General features: G+C 38.7%; 1 protein-coding gene and 1 pseudogene across 5 annotated transcripts in view; both read left to right on the plus strand.

Moving 5' to 3' along the window:
- The window catches only part of LRRTM4 (leucine rich repeat transmembrane neuronal 4), a 698,742-nt gene that overhangs the window by 219,243 nt on the left and 465,273 nt on the right, over nucleotides 1-14,226 (plus strand). The gene's annotated exons all lie outside the window — the stretch shown is intronic.
- On the plus strand, nucleotides 11,610-12,490 carry LOC102246362 (annotated as a pseudogene).

Raw genomic sequence — 14,226 nt, forward strand, 5'->3', positions numbered from 1 at the left:
ATGTATATATGTATAGATATATATAATTAAATACAAATAAAATAAATATAAGAAAGAATAGTTATACAATATTATTTATCTTCTTCAGTTGCTTCTAATGTTTTGTTAACATCAGTGTTGATTAATATTTACCAATGTTGAAAGTTTTTTGATACTTATTGTCAATTGTCCTCTATAAAGATAGTCACAATTTCTATTTCCACCCCTGGTATATGAGAATATTTGCTTTGCCAAACAGTTTCCAACTGTGATGAAACATTTGAAAAAAATCTACGCAACTTGGATTGCTGAAAACTAAAATTTCACTGTTTCAACTTGCATTTTTTAAAACAATTTACAACTGACATGGAGCACCTGCTGATTTACAGATTAAAGTTGTAATTGCTTATTCAAGTCCTTAGGCCAGGGGTGGGCAACCTTTTTGTGAGTGCATGCCAAAACCAGCAAAATCTCTGACTCAAAATTTTTCTGCGTGCCAACCCTAATTTTTTGAGAACATGTTACACCTACTTGATATCTCTTAAGGTGTACGTATGTGAAGAACCTTGAAGAAATAATAAAATTCATTCGAGCGACAAAAACACAGTATATGATGATGAAAAATACATTTATTTTTTAATGTATACATGTACACTGATAGTCCGACAGAAAACTTTATGACTCCGTTTGATATTATCAGTGGGACTTTTGCTGCTGCATCACTGATGACAGAGATTTTACATCAGGTTTATATTTCGTGACCTTCAGAGATATGCACGAGCTACTACTTTCATCCGCCAGGCTACTCCTATTGCGAGACTTAACAAATTCATCACTGAGAACAAAGATTCACAAGCGTATGTGGATGAAACCAAAACACTGGTCGGATCTAGGAAGGCAGGGAGAGTTAAGGCAGAGGCATAGAAATTGCTCTTCCCCTCTCTCGTCAATCCATGTCTATGGTCTTTAAGATAACTTGTTATGTAAAATTATTTATTTATCTAAGATGCACCTACACTGAATTTATCTGAAAAATAAAAAAGTCGATAGTAAAAAAAAAAATTGTAAATGGAAGATTTTAAGAGAGGGTTTTGCGTGCCAGCGAAAGTTACTACGTGCCAGGGGTTGCCCACCCCTGTACTAGGCCGTCTGACACCACCCACGCTGGGAAAAGATAGGTGGTTCATTATCACAAGGGGGCAGGGGTGGGGGGGAAGAAAAAATTGTAAATGGAAGATTATAAGAGAGGGTTTCGCGTGCCAGCAAAAGTTACTGGCGTGCCATGTTTGGCACGCGTGCCAGGGGTTGCCCACCCCTGCCTTAGGCTATGCTATTTCTAACTTTTACTGAGCTTTTGCTATGTATCATTCTTTAAAACACTTTACATACTTATCTCCTTTGATCCTGACAACCACCCTGTTTAGGAGGGACTATACATTTCATTTTACAAATAGAAAATTAAAGTTTAACCATGTAATTGGTCCCAAATTATAGACTAAGCCATTCGAATCCAGAACCACTGTGTCTCTGTTTAAAAAAGAGAAATCTTACAAGAAGATGAGAAGACAAAATTAATTTCATTTACAATTTGAAGTAAAACTCTCACCAAAGCTAGGCTTTTACCATCCCGCAGAAAGTATCAGAGAGGCGCACTCTCTTGCTTGCCGATTATATTTCAAGGACATAGTTCTCAGATCCTTGTAAATGGCACTTCTGGCTTGTAACACTGGAAAGGGGCTTCAAGTAGAGAAAGGATTTAAAATTACATTGCCCTTTGGATTAATTTGCTCTAAGAAAAGGGAAGTTAGGAGTCTAAAGTCAGAAAGAAACCTATCAAAAGTTTAGTAAAGCTGAGAACTTTAAGGCCTTCTTAGTCACTCACAATAACATTTGATAGTCAAAGATATTAACACTCTGTTAATCATACTTATGGCAAATATTCTGTATTTGTTATAGAAAGATGAGAAACAACTGAGTGGAGGAAGACGTTTAATTAGACTAGTTATTTATATGTTATGCAAATGAGTTTGTTTTCCCCTGGTGCAAGTCCATAAATGTTTAGTTTGAACTTTTGTAATTAACAGTGTGCTTTAAACATGTTCTTTGTAACTAATAGCACTCTACCATATCATTCTAAATTTCTATTTGACACCTTATCAGTGTTTTATCATTAATATGGATCCCTACTAGTTCCTGTAGATAGTTTTCAACCTAATAATAAAAATGTGTACATGCTATTTACTATTCCAGAAAAACATATTTATCTTTGCATAAAATAGTAGCATATTTTTATTATTATTTTATAGTACATTCTATATTTTCTAGGTACTTTGCATATAATTCTTTCAAGAGCCCAAACAGAAGGTATTATTTTTCTTTCTACATTTCTGATAACAAATTTAATCACTGTGGTATTAAGTTTCACCCCTAGGATCACACAGCAAATTATCTTGCAGAATAACTTTTAATTAGTAAGCCTGCCAAGTGTAGAGCATATGATGTTAAGTGAAAAAACTGTTTCAAAAATAAGTACATTAGGATGCTATTCTTAGAAAATATATATATGCATATATATGTATGTATGTATGTATGTATAAGGGGTTATAAAATATTTGAACAATGTTTACATTGACTAGAGACAATCAATTTTATTTTTGTTAATATTTGAGCAAGGGTTATATTTTTAATATTATGTAATAAATATTTATTTTTAAAAGTTATGATTAATGCACCTTTGCTCACTGAACATTAAAGTGCACCAAAATGGAAAACAAACCAACAAAATGTACCTAGATTATGAGAAGCACTATAGTATAAAGACCCTCTATTACTCTTTTCCAATATTTGAATATCAAGAAAACCAAATAAATAGATAAAACCTAGATGCTTTAAATATTATAAAAAATCTTGATTTAAAACATATGTGCATGTAAATTTGTGTTATACAGTCATCTGAAATGTAGACAATGATTCAAAAAGTACCTCTTTAGCCACATAATATAAGTTACATTAGAGATAGAAAATGGACTTTGGTTCAAAATTGAGGCTAGCATTTCCCACTGCAAGGTTTTCTTCTTCTTCTTCTTCTTCTCCTCCTCCTCCTCCTCCTCCTCCTCCTCCTCCTCCTCCTCCTCCTCCTCCTCCTCCTCCTCCTCCTCCTCCTCCTCCTCCTCCTCCTCCTCCTCCTCCTCCTCCTCCTCCTCCTCCTCCTCCTCCTCCTCCTCCTCCTCCTCCTCCTCCTCCTCCTCCTCCTCCTCCTCCTCCTCCTCCTCCTCCTCCTCCTCCTCCTCCTCCTCCTCCTCCTCCTCCTCCTCCTCCTCCTCCTCCTCCTCCTCCTCCTCCTCCTCCTCCTCCTCCTCCTCCTCCTCCTCCTCCTCCTCCTCCTCCTCCTCCTCCTCCTCCTCCTCCTCCTCCTCCTCCTCCTCCTCCTCCTCCTCCTCCTCCTCCTCCTCCTCCTCCTCCTCCTCCTCCTCCTCCTCCTCCTCCTCCTCCTCCTCCTCCTCCTCCTCCTCCTCCTCCTCCTCCTCCTCCTCCTCCTCCTCCTCCTCCTCCTCCTCCTCCTCCTCCTCCTCCTCCTCCTCCTCCTCCTCCTCCTCCTCCTCCTCCTCCTCCTCCTCCTCCTCCTCCTCCTCCTCCTCCTCCTCCTCCTCCTCCTCCTCCTCCTCCTCCTCCTCCTCCTCCTCCTCCTCCTCCTCCTCCTCCTCCTCCTCCTCCTCCTCCTCCTCCTCCTCCTCCTCCTCCTCCTCCTCCTCCTCCTCCTCCTCCTCCTTCTTCTTCTTCTTCTTCTTCTTCTTCTCTCTCTCTCTCTCTCTCTCTCTCTCCTCTCTCTCCTCTTTTTCATTTCACCTTAGACTTTTGCAGTAAATAATGGATATTTGTTGAAAGTGGCATGTAATAATGTATTGACATACTTTGATTTTCAGTAGAGTATGGTTTCCAAAGGAATTTCGATGTTATTGAGTAGCCTTTGGAGAATCACTAAAGTTTATTTCTGGATTAATACTTGGTCAACAGTATGTGGGATAAACCAAAGTAGAGAAGAGATAGGGGCGAGAACGCCACACAGAGCCCTAGCTGGTTTGGCTCAGTAGATAGAGCATCGGCCTGTGCACTGAAGGGTCCCTGGTTCAATTCCAGTCAGGGGCACATGCCCAGGTTGCGGTTGTGGGCTCAGTCCCCATTAGGGGAATGCAGTAGGCAGCCAATCCATGATTCTCTTTTATCATTGATGTTTCTATCTCTCTCTCCCTCTCCCTTCTTCTCTGAAATCAATATCAAAAATAAACTTTAAAAAAAGAATATCGTGCAGGTGATCAGAATAACAATAGTCAAACAGCAGATAATATGTGCTAGGCCTATAAAGAAAATGAAAGCTAATATGGGACAAGTGAGCATTAGGAATGATGCTCAAGTATGTCAGGATGAGGGGAAAAGGTAGATAGGAATATCATAGCAATAGTTCCCAGGAGGCTGTTTTCTCATTGAAGGTAGGTTTTGCTTTAAACAGTTTGACAATCTACCTATATGATATAGGTTAGATTTTCCTAAATGATGGAATAAAAAAAAAACAACCTAAAAGTATGGTGCCTTTTTTTTTCCTACAAATTTATTTACTCCAAAATGTATTTACTGTAGTTGTAGGCATACACCATTTTTTAAAATAACTTTCCCTTTTGTTTTCATCACAGTGATCAAAGAAGAGTTTTTAGTACTAAAACACTTATTTATTTTATTTTTTTAAAATATATTTTTATTGATTTCAGAGAGGTAAGGAGAGGGAGAGAGAGCTAGAAACATCAATGATGAGAGTCATTGATTGGCTGCCTCCTGCACACCCCCTACTGGGAATAGAGCCTGCAAAGGGGGCATATGCCCTGACCTGGAACCAAACCATGACCTCCTGGTTCATAGGTCGACACTTAACCACTGAGCCACGCCAGCCAGGCACTAAAATACTTATTTATGTACTCAGTCAATATCTCAATATTCTCCTTAACATTACATGATCTAAAAGAGCCATATCAAATATCTATTTTGGTTTTAGAGTTATTTGAGTTGGTATTTGTTTACATTTTTCTTTTCTTCAGAGTAGGTCAAGATTATTAGATGATGAATTTTCATTTACTTAGATGAAATTTTAGAAAGGACTTAAGGTTTAAGTCACAAAATAGAAGTGTGTGTGTGTGTGTGTGTGTGTGTGTGTGTGTGTGTTTAATAACATGTAGGTAATTATGCAAAGCTGAAATGATGGAAGTATAAGTGTTATAAACTATAGTGAAATAAATGAGAATTTTTATATATTATCTAACAAAAGCTATATAAGTTGAGAAATATTTTGTGCTCTAAACATAAAATTTTTAAGTTGAGATTCAAAGTAGATAATTGAAGCTATGTGTATTTATCTAAAATTACTAGTAATGTCAGCAATGTAGCACTGCATTTACATAATTATGTTAATAACTTATTGATGTAACTGAATGGGATTCAACAAAAGCATTTTTCACTGATTGAAGCAATCACAGTCCAGAAGGGGTCGAAATACAACATGAATAAGCAGGTCAGTTTTGCATCATTAGAAAGATTTAAGTGACATCTAATTAGCACTAAGGGATTATATAGTTTTATAGAATAGAAAACACTATTGAGTAATAAATGGGAGAAATTCAGATTAATAACAGTGACATTCAGGTACTAAAATAGATTGAAATCAAACAAGTTTTAAAAGAAGCATCACATGTTTCAATAGCTTGGGTGTCCAAGGTAGGGATTTGGGGTATGAGTGAAGGTTATGGGCACTGACTAACACTTTAATATTAATGGATTATTAAAAGGCATAATGGACTGTGCCTTCTAGTCATTTGTGGAATAATAAACAGAAAACTATCAGAGTCCAATGCCCTCCACATAGATTGCCCTATATACATTTAGAATGGTCAGGGTAAGAGTAAATCAAAATTTACTTGCATTTCTCCTGACAACTCAGGATTTTCAGTTCAATATTTAGCCTCTACTCATTTTCTAACAAGGCTAGCTGGAATTCACAAATGTCTTGTCCTATCTGAATTTTTTTTAAGTCATGTCTGGCCTATACCTCAGCTGACAACCAAACTCGTCTTCCCTTCCTAAGTGCTTCTTTATTCATGCTCACTCTTCCTAGTGACTTTACTTTGGTGGCCCATCATGACCGTTCAATAAACATCACACTTGCTACCATTTATTTAACCAATACATAGTACTTACAGTCTGATATATGCCATCTGCTGTGCTAACCACTTTCAAGTATTAACCCTTGTGATTTTCAGAAAAACCTTATGAGGGAGGACGTAGTAGTGCAATCACCTGCACTTTAGCATTGAGGAAACGGAGGACTTGAAACGTGCACAGTTTCTTACAGCCAGTGAACAGAGTTAAATCCCAAGTATTCTGACTCCAGAGATCCAGAGATTATGCTCTGACCCTTGATACTCTGTTTTCTTCCATATCAACAACACCCACCCCTTAGGTGCCCCAAATTAATTCCTTCTGAGTCCCAGATTTCACCCATATCCTTTGAACCAGCAGACATAGGAGAGTTTTAATCCATTCAAAAATGTTATAAAGAAAACTGTGTGTTGTTGTTGTTTTTTAAAGGCCCGGGCATTTAAAGTGAACCTGAGGCACTGTTTTACAGTTACATTAGAATTCCATTGATTTTTTGCAAAGAGTACTCAGTACCCTCAAATAACTTGGGGATATTTTGTGGCAATATTTGCAAAGCTCTACTTAACAATGAAAGCCAAACTTTGCAGTCTACTGAAAATGAAAGGTCATACTGAAAGTGAAAACGCAAGAATTATGAGAGAGGTTTAAATCTTTCAAATATATTATCATATTCTTTCTTTAAGAATAAGAGTTTGTTTTAGTTCAAATGATAGGCTAAACACAAATCATTTAAATATATGTGTACACACATAGGTATAATATACACCTACCACATATATCTATAATAATAAAAGTGTAATATGCTAATTAGACCAGGCGGCAGGACAGCGGAACAACTGTCACGATGACCTTCCAGACGGAGCCAGGGCTGCGAGGGCCGAGCCCCTTGCATGATTTTCGTGCATCAGGCCTCTAGTAGGTATATATTATGTGGTCATTGTTATCAGTGGGGTGCCTTCTGCATCTCCACCTGTTACCAGTGGAAGTGAAATTCTTGAGAGGTCGCAAGGAAAGGAATTTTCTGAGACTCGCCTGGGAAGATGAGTGGAATTAAACCCCTGGGCTTTCAGGGTCCCATTTCCTTCCCTCCCACCATGGAAATGTCCAATCTTGTCTTCAGCAGGGCTAGAATTAAGCCAGTGCCCAGAGTCTCCACTCCATATTAAAGCACAGGCCAGTCCAGCATCTGGCTAGCTTAGCTTGTGTCCACATGGCAGGATAGGTCACGGGTGAGTACAGGTCATGGAGCAAGAGAACTCACAAGAGCCAGAGCACAAGAGAGTGGGAACTTTTTGTCAGGGGATTATGTATTCCCCAATTTTTTCACAGGCTTGCATGGGCCCCACCCTCCTAGCCAATGATCATTGTTCCCCAGGCTACACTGACAGGCAAGTTCCTCTCCTACCTCACTCTGACTTCACTGTGCATGCATCCATCTCCCCCTCTATTTGATTCCTCCCCCCGGGGATCTGTGGGGAATGGATTAGCAATTCCCTGGGGAGCATGAAGCTGCAGTTTCCTGGTGAAGCTGCCCAGATGACCATGCTTCTAATGCCTGACCTTCCCTTGGCTCTCTTCCTGTTATTAATATTAATAACTAGCTCATTGTGACAATAACATCATTATTATATCCATTGCTGCAGTGCTTATTGTTATTAAAAATTAATTAATCATGGTGGTCTGGTACAGGTAAGTATCAACACATTGGTTGTAGTTGTCCGATCTCCCTTCCTGTAGCAGATGCTGGGCTTTTATAGATGAAGAGAAGCCTTTGCTGCCACATCCGACAGCAGTCTTGTGACAGATGTTCTGTGTGCAATAGAAAGAGCGCAGATGAAAATAACAGTCTCTCCATGCTTGTGAGTCCACAGCTGAAAATGAGCAGTTGTCCCCCTTCCAGACAACTGCTATCAAACTCATAGAACCTTGAAATAATTTGCAGCCTGCCCTGCACTAGAATGAGGCCCACATAGTCCTTGAGGCTGGCAAGCTCCACGTTACTGAAACACAAGCCTGCTTCATTTTCCTCTTCTGAAAATTCCGCTGTTGGAACCAAAGATTATAAAACCAATATTAAGACCTACCTCGGTGATTTCGCTTATTTTTGCATTTTAATGTATTTTTTTGTTGTTACATAAGTAATATATTTTCTTTATGGGTAATTTTTTAAAAGTAGATAATAATGGCAAAATGGAAGCCATTAATAATCCTAGAGATAACCATTTCTAATATTATAGTGCTTACCCTTCCAGACATTCACAAATGTATACACATACATACAAAACACATGCACAAATTTTAGGTACATAAAATTATAAGCTTAGTATACAATTTTTTTTAAAATATATTTTATTGATTTTTTACAGAGAGGAAGGGAGAGAGATAGAGACTTAGAAACATCGATCAGCTGCCTCCTGCACATCTCCTACTGGGGATGTGCCCGCAACCCAGGTACATGCCCTTGACCGGAATCAAACCTGGGACCTTTCAGTTCGCAGGCCGACGCTCTATCCTCTGAGCCAAACCAGTTTCGGCAGTATACAATTTTTTAACTTCCCCTTTCACTTAATATTACCTAACAAAAATGTTTCTATGTTAATGGGGAGGAGAGGAAAACGTCCCCTTTTTTTCTCCTGCTTCTCCTGGAATAATCAAATTGACATGGCACAGGTTAACAGGAGAAAATAAACAAATTTAATTATGTATGTACATATGTTTCCCTAAAGAATACCAAACAAATCAGTTGAAGCTTATACATCTTGAGATAAGAAGAAGGGAGGTTGTGGTTGGGGACTTCAAATGACAGGTAAGGTAATTCACAGGGAAATGGAAAAGCAAATGTTTGGTAAATAAATGTTTGCTGGACCATCTTTAACAGTGAGACAAAGAGAGCACCAATCAAAGGGGCTTTCTAGGTTCCTCTCTATCTATCACACTCAGTTCATTTTAAACTATGGTTATCTGTGATGTTATCTCCCTTATTGGGCAGGTCCTCTATCTAAATTATTTTAGGTGGATAGTCAGGGAGTCAAAGGTTCCTCCTGAGTCTTGTGATTTATTGAAAATAATCATATTTTGGGTGAAAATTCTGCTCCTCCAGGAATAAGAAAATTTTTTTTCTGTAAAGGACAAGATAAGTATTTTAGATTTTGCTGGCCACAACTCTCCAATGTCGCCATTGTAACTAAAAGCAGCCAGTTAGATAAATGTGTAAGTGTGTTCCAATAAAACTTTATTTATAAAAGCAGGAAGTGTGCCAAAACTGACTGATAAGTAACAATTGTCCATTCTTGACTTACACTATTATTTTAATATGGGCATAAGTTTCCATGATATGGGTATATTATGATTTTTTTAAGCCTTTTGCTCCCATAGGATATTCCATGTGCTTTCATCGTTTTATTATTATAAAAACTCGTGCACTGCCAAGGATTCTATGGCAGGCATTCCTCCCAGTGCAGTAACTAGCATCCCTGGGGGGTAGCTTTCCTATCAATTAATAACTCTCCCAGCCTCACTGGACTTCTAGGCCTCCTTCTTAGCCAGAGGGCCTCTGTGGACTTTGGATTTCCTACACAATGTTGTCTCCAGAGTGTCCCATCCCATGAGAGAAGTTAATTACAAGACAGCCTTTAATGGGCGTGCTGTTTTATTATGGTCGTATTGGCACGCCACTGTGCAGACATTCTGCAGCATTTTTAGCATTTGAATGGTTATTTTACATAACTTGAAAGGTCCATGAAGTTTATTTCTCCTGTTTTCACATTTCCTAAGCCATAGGAAAGGGAGGAAGAGGAACTCAGCCATTTGTCATTGTGCCCTTCCTGCAAGACCTGTTCATTTGATTTTTTCAGGATATGTTGATGTTCTAATATCATTTAGAGTGCATTATTTGAAATGTGCTCCAGTTTCTGCCTTTTCTGCATTGGAAATGATGAACAAAGAATCTTCATTAAGCAGTTTTATTTCTGCCCTCTCATTTCTAACTCATATTATTCTTTTTTGTGACTGCGTTAATGAATAGAAATGTTTAGGTTTTGTGTTCCTTTCTTTTGGGTATACTTTAGTTTAATTTGCAATTTAGGTGATCTATGCCAGGAGATTCTGAATTTTAAGTTAGATTCTTTTGTGGTTTTTAGTTTGGGGTTAGTGTTTTATCGTTGTTTTTGAGTTAAAGTTTGTGTGCATGTTGCAGAGATTTAGAATGTGCTTAGCTAACACCCCAAATGCCTGAATATAGCATACTTCGATAGAGACTGCTATAAAGTAAAATAGTTTTGTCTAGACGAGAATGGGTGTGTCTTATGTCAAACCTTGTCAATAGACATACATAGCTGTGATGATAGATGTGTGGATGATATAAAAAATGTCAAAAAATATAATGACATTTATTCCCTCTCTTCCATAGTGTGGCTTAAGGGACAGCATCCCACGATGACAGAACAATAAATAGAGGATAATGTGTGTTATTTAAAATGATAAAGAAATACATACCTATAAAGCTCATATGAATATATGAACTAAAATCCTCAAAGTAAAAATGGCTAGGAAATTGAAACTGTCTGACATTTAAAATCAAGTAGCCTATTATTGAGAATTAGAACAGTAGCTAATGTAATCATCAAAACTGAGTGAAGCTGGGCTGGTGTGACTCAGTGATTGAGCCTTGACCTATGAACCAGGAGGTCATGGTTGGATTCCCAGTCAGGGCACATGCCTGGGTTGTGGGCTGGATCCCCAGCAGGGGGTGTGCAGGAGGCAGATGATGAATGATTTTCTCTCATCATTGATGTTTCTGTCTCTCCCTCTCCCTACTTCTCTGAAATCAATTATATATATACTAGAGGCCTGGTGCATGAAATTCATGCACGGGGGTTGGGGGGTCCCTCAGCCCAGCCAGCACCCTCTCGCAATCTGGAACCCCTTGGGGGATGACCGACTGCCGGACATCCCTCTCACAATCTGGAACTGCTGGCTCCTAACCACTCACCTGCCTGCCTGCCTCATCGCCTCTAACCACTCGCCTGCCTGCCTGATTGCCCCTAACTCCTATGCCTGCCTGCCTGATCACCCCTAACTGCATCTGGTTGCCTGCCTGATTGCCTCTAACCACCTCTGCCTCGGCCCCTGCTGCCACTGTGGCTTCATCCGGGAGGACATCCAGAATGACATCCAGAAGGTTGTTCGGCTGTCTGGTCTAATTAGCATATTATGCTTTTATTATAATAGATGGCTAATATGAGTTGGCACCTGTGATTCTGAAGGTTCAAAGCCCACACCCCCCACACCCAAACACCTAGTGAGGTAAGGTAGCATCTTGATCACGGAGGCCACAGCTTCTTCAGTTACTAGCAGTGGTTGCATCTAGAGTGGTATTGCTTAGGAAACATGGGAATTGACCAACAACATGCAGGAAGCCAAGGGCATCTATGAAATCTACAAATACAAGAATCAGCAAAATCTCAGCATTGGCTCTACTGAAAATGGTGATGCATGCCAGATCAGGAAGCAGCTTGGAAGTGATGGCAGATGCTTGGAAAGATGGATGGTAAAATGATGATCTTTGCGAAGTTTTGCTTTGCCTGTAGAGGGCGGTATAACCCGAGTAAATGCTGAGGCAGCTGCATGTGAGTACATGGCAAAGTGTATAGAAACCACCAAACAGGTTGGCCGCCTTGGAAATGCAATTGGCTGGTTTCATGGCCCCCCTCTTACTATGGCTGCTGGCTTTCTGGGATCCATGTCAGTACTCAGATGCTCAATCAGCAGTTCCAGGAGCCATTCCTAACAGTGGCCATGAACCCAACAAGAACAGAATCTGCAGGGAAAATGAATCTTGGAGCCTTTAATACACACCCAAAAGGCTACAACCTTCCAATGAAGGACCTTCTGAGTACCAGATTATCCCACTTAATAAAATAGAAGACTTTGGTGTACACTGCCAACAATATTATGCCTTACTTAGAAGGCTCATATTTTGAGTCCTCTTTGGTTTGCAAATTGCTTGGGCTTTTGTGGAATAAATACTGGGTGAACATGCTGAGCTTCTCTAGCTTTCTTACTAATGCAGACAATCTCACCACCAGGTCTTTGATTTATCTGAAAAGTTAAAACAGTCAGTAGCCCAGCTGGGATGAGGGAATTTCACATTGCATTTAGAAACACAGGACCAAAAGTCAGAAGACAAACTTGCCAAAGCTACCTGAGACACTGGACAACTACCTTGGAAGCTATCCCTGGATTGGTGTTTCAGGTTTTTAAGGATAAACCGTTTAATCAAGTTAACACCTCTTACACAATCACTAAGTAGCACTTTTGCCTGAAAACCAATATGAAAAAAATTCTCAAGGAACACTTCTAAACCAGTTACCAAAAACCAGTTATCTGATTAGAAGTAGTATTAGGTGCTCTGAAGTGTCCTGAACATTAACATCCTGTAATAACGCTCTTTAAAATAGAAACAAAACAACAACAATAAAAAAAGCACACATATGGAGTTTAAATGGTTCTTATTATACTGGGACTGAAAATGAGACAGGGTCATACTAGTGTCTTTCCATTTTCATTTATTATAATTCTCTAACCTGTGGACCTCTTACACATGAATCTGTATTGTATTTTATTAACAATGAAAGAAACATCCCACTTCACATGAACTATTTTATTATAAATATTCATTTTTTAACATTTTCCCTATAAAGAAGTAAATAAAATGCCAAAATCACGTGTGTGTGTGTGTGTGTGTGTGTGTGTGTGTGTGTCTGTGTGTAACAGAAGTGGCCCATGTTATATATATAACATTGAATTATTAAATTTTAAAAGCAAGCACAAATCATAAACATTACGTCATAAACAGAAAAGTCTATTTCAATTTTTTAAATAAATGTTCATATATGACATCTGGGATACTAGATAGATAGGCACATGTTATATATATAACATTGAATTATTAAATATTAAAAGCAAGCACAAATCATAAACATTATGTCATAAACAGAAAGATCTATTTCAATTTTTTAAAAAATGTTCATATATGACATCTGGGATACTAGATAGATAAATATAATAAGAAGAAGCAGAGCCAAGAAGGAAAAATCAGTAATTAATATTTCAGAGCAAATTTCCAGTTGGTCTCTAGCCCATTTATATTTGCATCTATAAGATTGTAGAACCCAAAGTAGACTACCAAAATATATACAAGCAGATATAGCCTCTATTTTAGAAAAGTTATTTGAAATGACAGGTAGTTCTTAAATTTACTTTTAAATGATTAAGAATATTAGGAATTTCATTTCATCAGTTGCAGTTCACTGCTTAATAGTTGACTTTGTCATGTCATTTTTTTCTATCTCATTACTTTTTATGTAATGAAGGAATTTTAAAAAAGACTTTATTTTAATATCTGTTCACATGTATTGAACTCTTTTCTAAGTATAGTTGTTTCTCAACTTCGAAAGGTAACTGCATCACAGGAAATCACATTATATTATCCCTAATTGGCCTCAGGTTACCTGCTTTGGGGAGGGTAGGAGAGAGAGATTAAGGATTTATCAGCTGCAAAAGCATTTGAATCCTAGTGATACGACATTTGCATACCGTTTTGGAATATACCGTCTCCCAGTGCCTCAGGTGCGAGTTAATGGAAATCATCAAGCTTAAGGTTTTGTGACACAGGGAGATCAGCAATATCTGAAAGCCATAGTTAACTGCAGTAGAACTGTTGCAAGCAGGTTGCACACCATCCTGATGGGAGGTCTTGTTTCTACGGCCTGTCATTGTTGAGTGACCCATCAGAGGTTGCAGGATGGGAAAGGGCACAGCATTTGATTCTGTTGTTTGTTAAGATATAACAAAGACAATCAATGTTAAAATTCTTTTAGAAAAATTATAACTTTATCTTAGCAATTTTACCTACAGTAATTTATCTGGATGACCAAACAGCAGGCCGCGTTGGGTGACAAGGGCGGCAGGGGGGTTAGTGAGGGACGACCAAATGACTGAACAGCAGGCTGCATGGGGCGACCAGGTTGGCAGGGGGGACAGTTG

Source organism: Myotis brandtii, unplaced genomic scaffold (genome assembly GCF_000412655.1).
Source record: "Myotis brandtii unplaced genomic scaffold, ASM41265v1 scaffold1, whole genome shotgun sequence".
Taxonomy (NCBI): domain Eukaryota; kingdom Metazoa; phylum Chordata; class Mammalia; order Chiroptera; family Vespertilionidae; genus Myotis; species Myotis brandtii.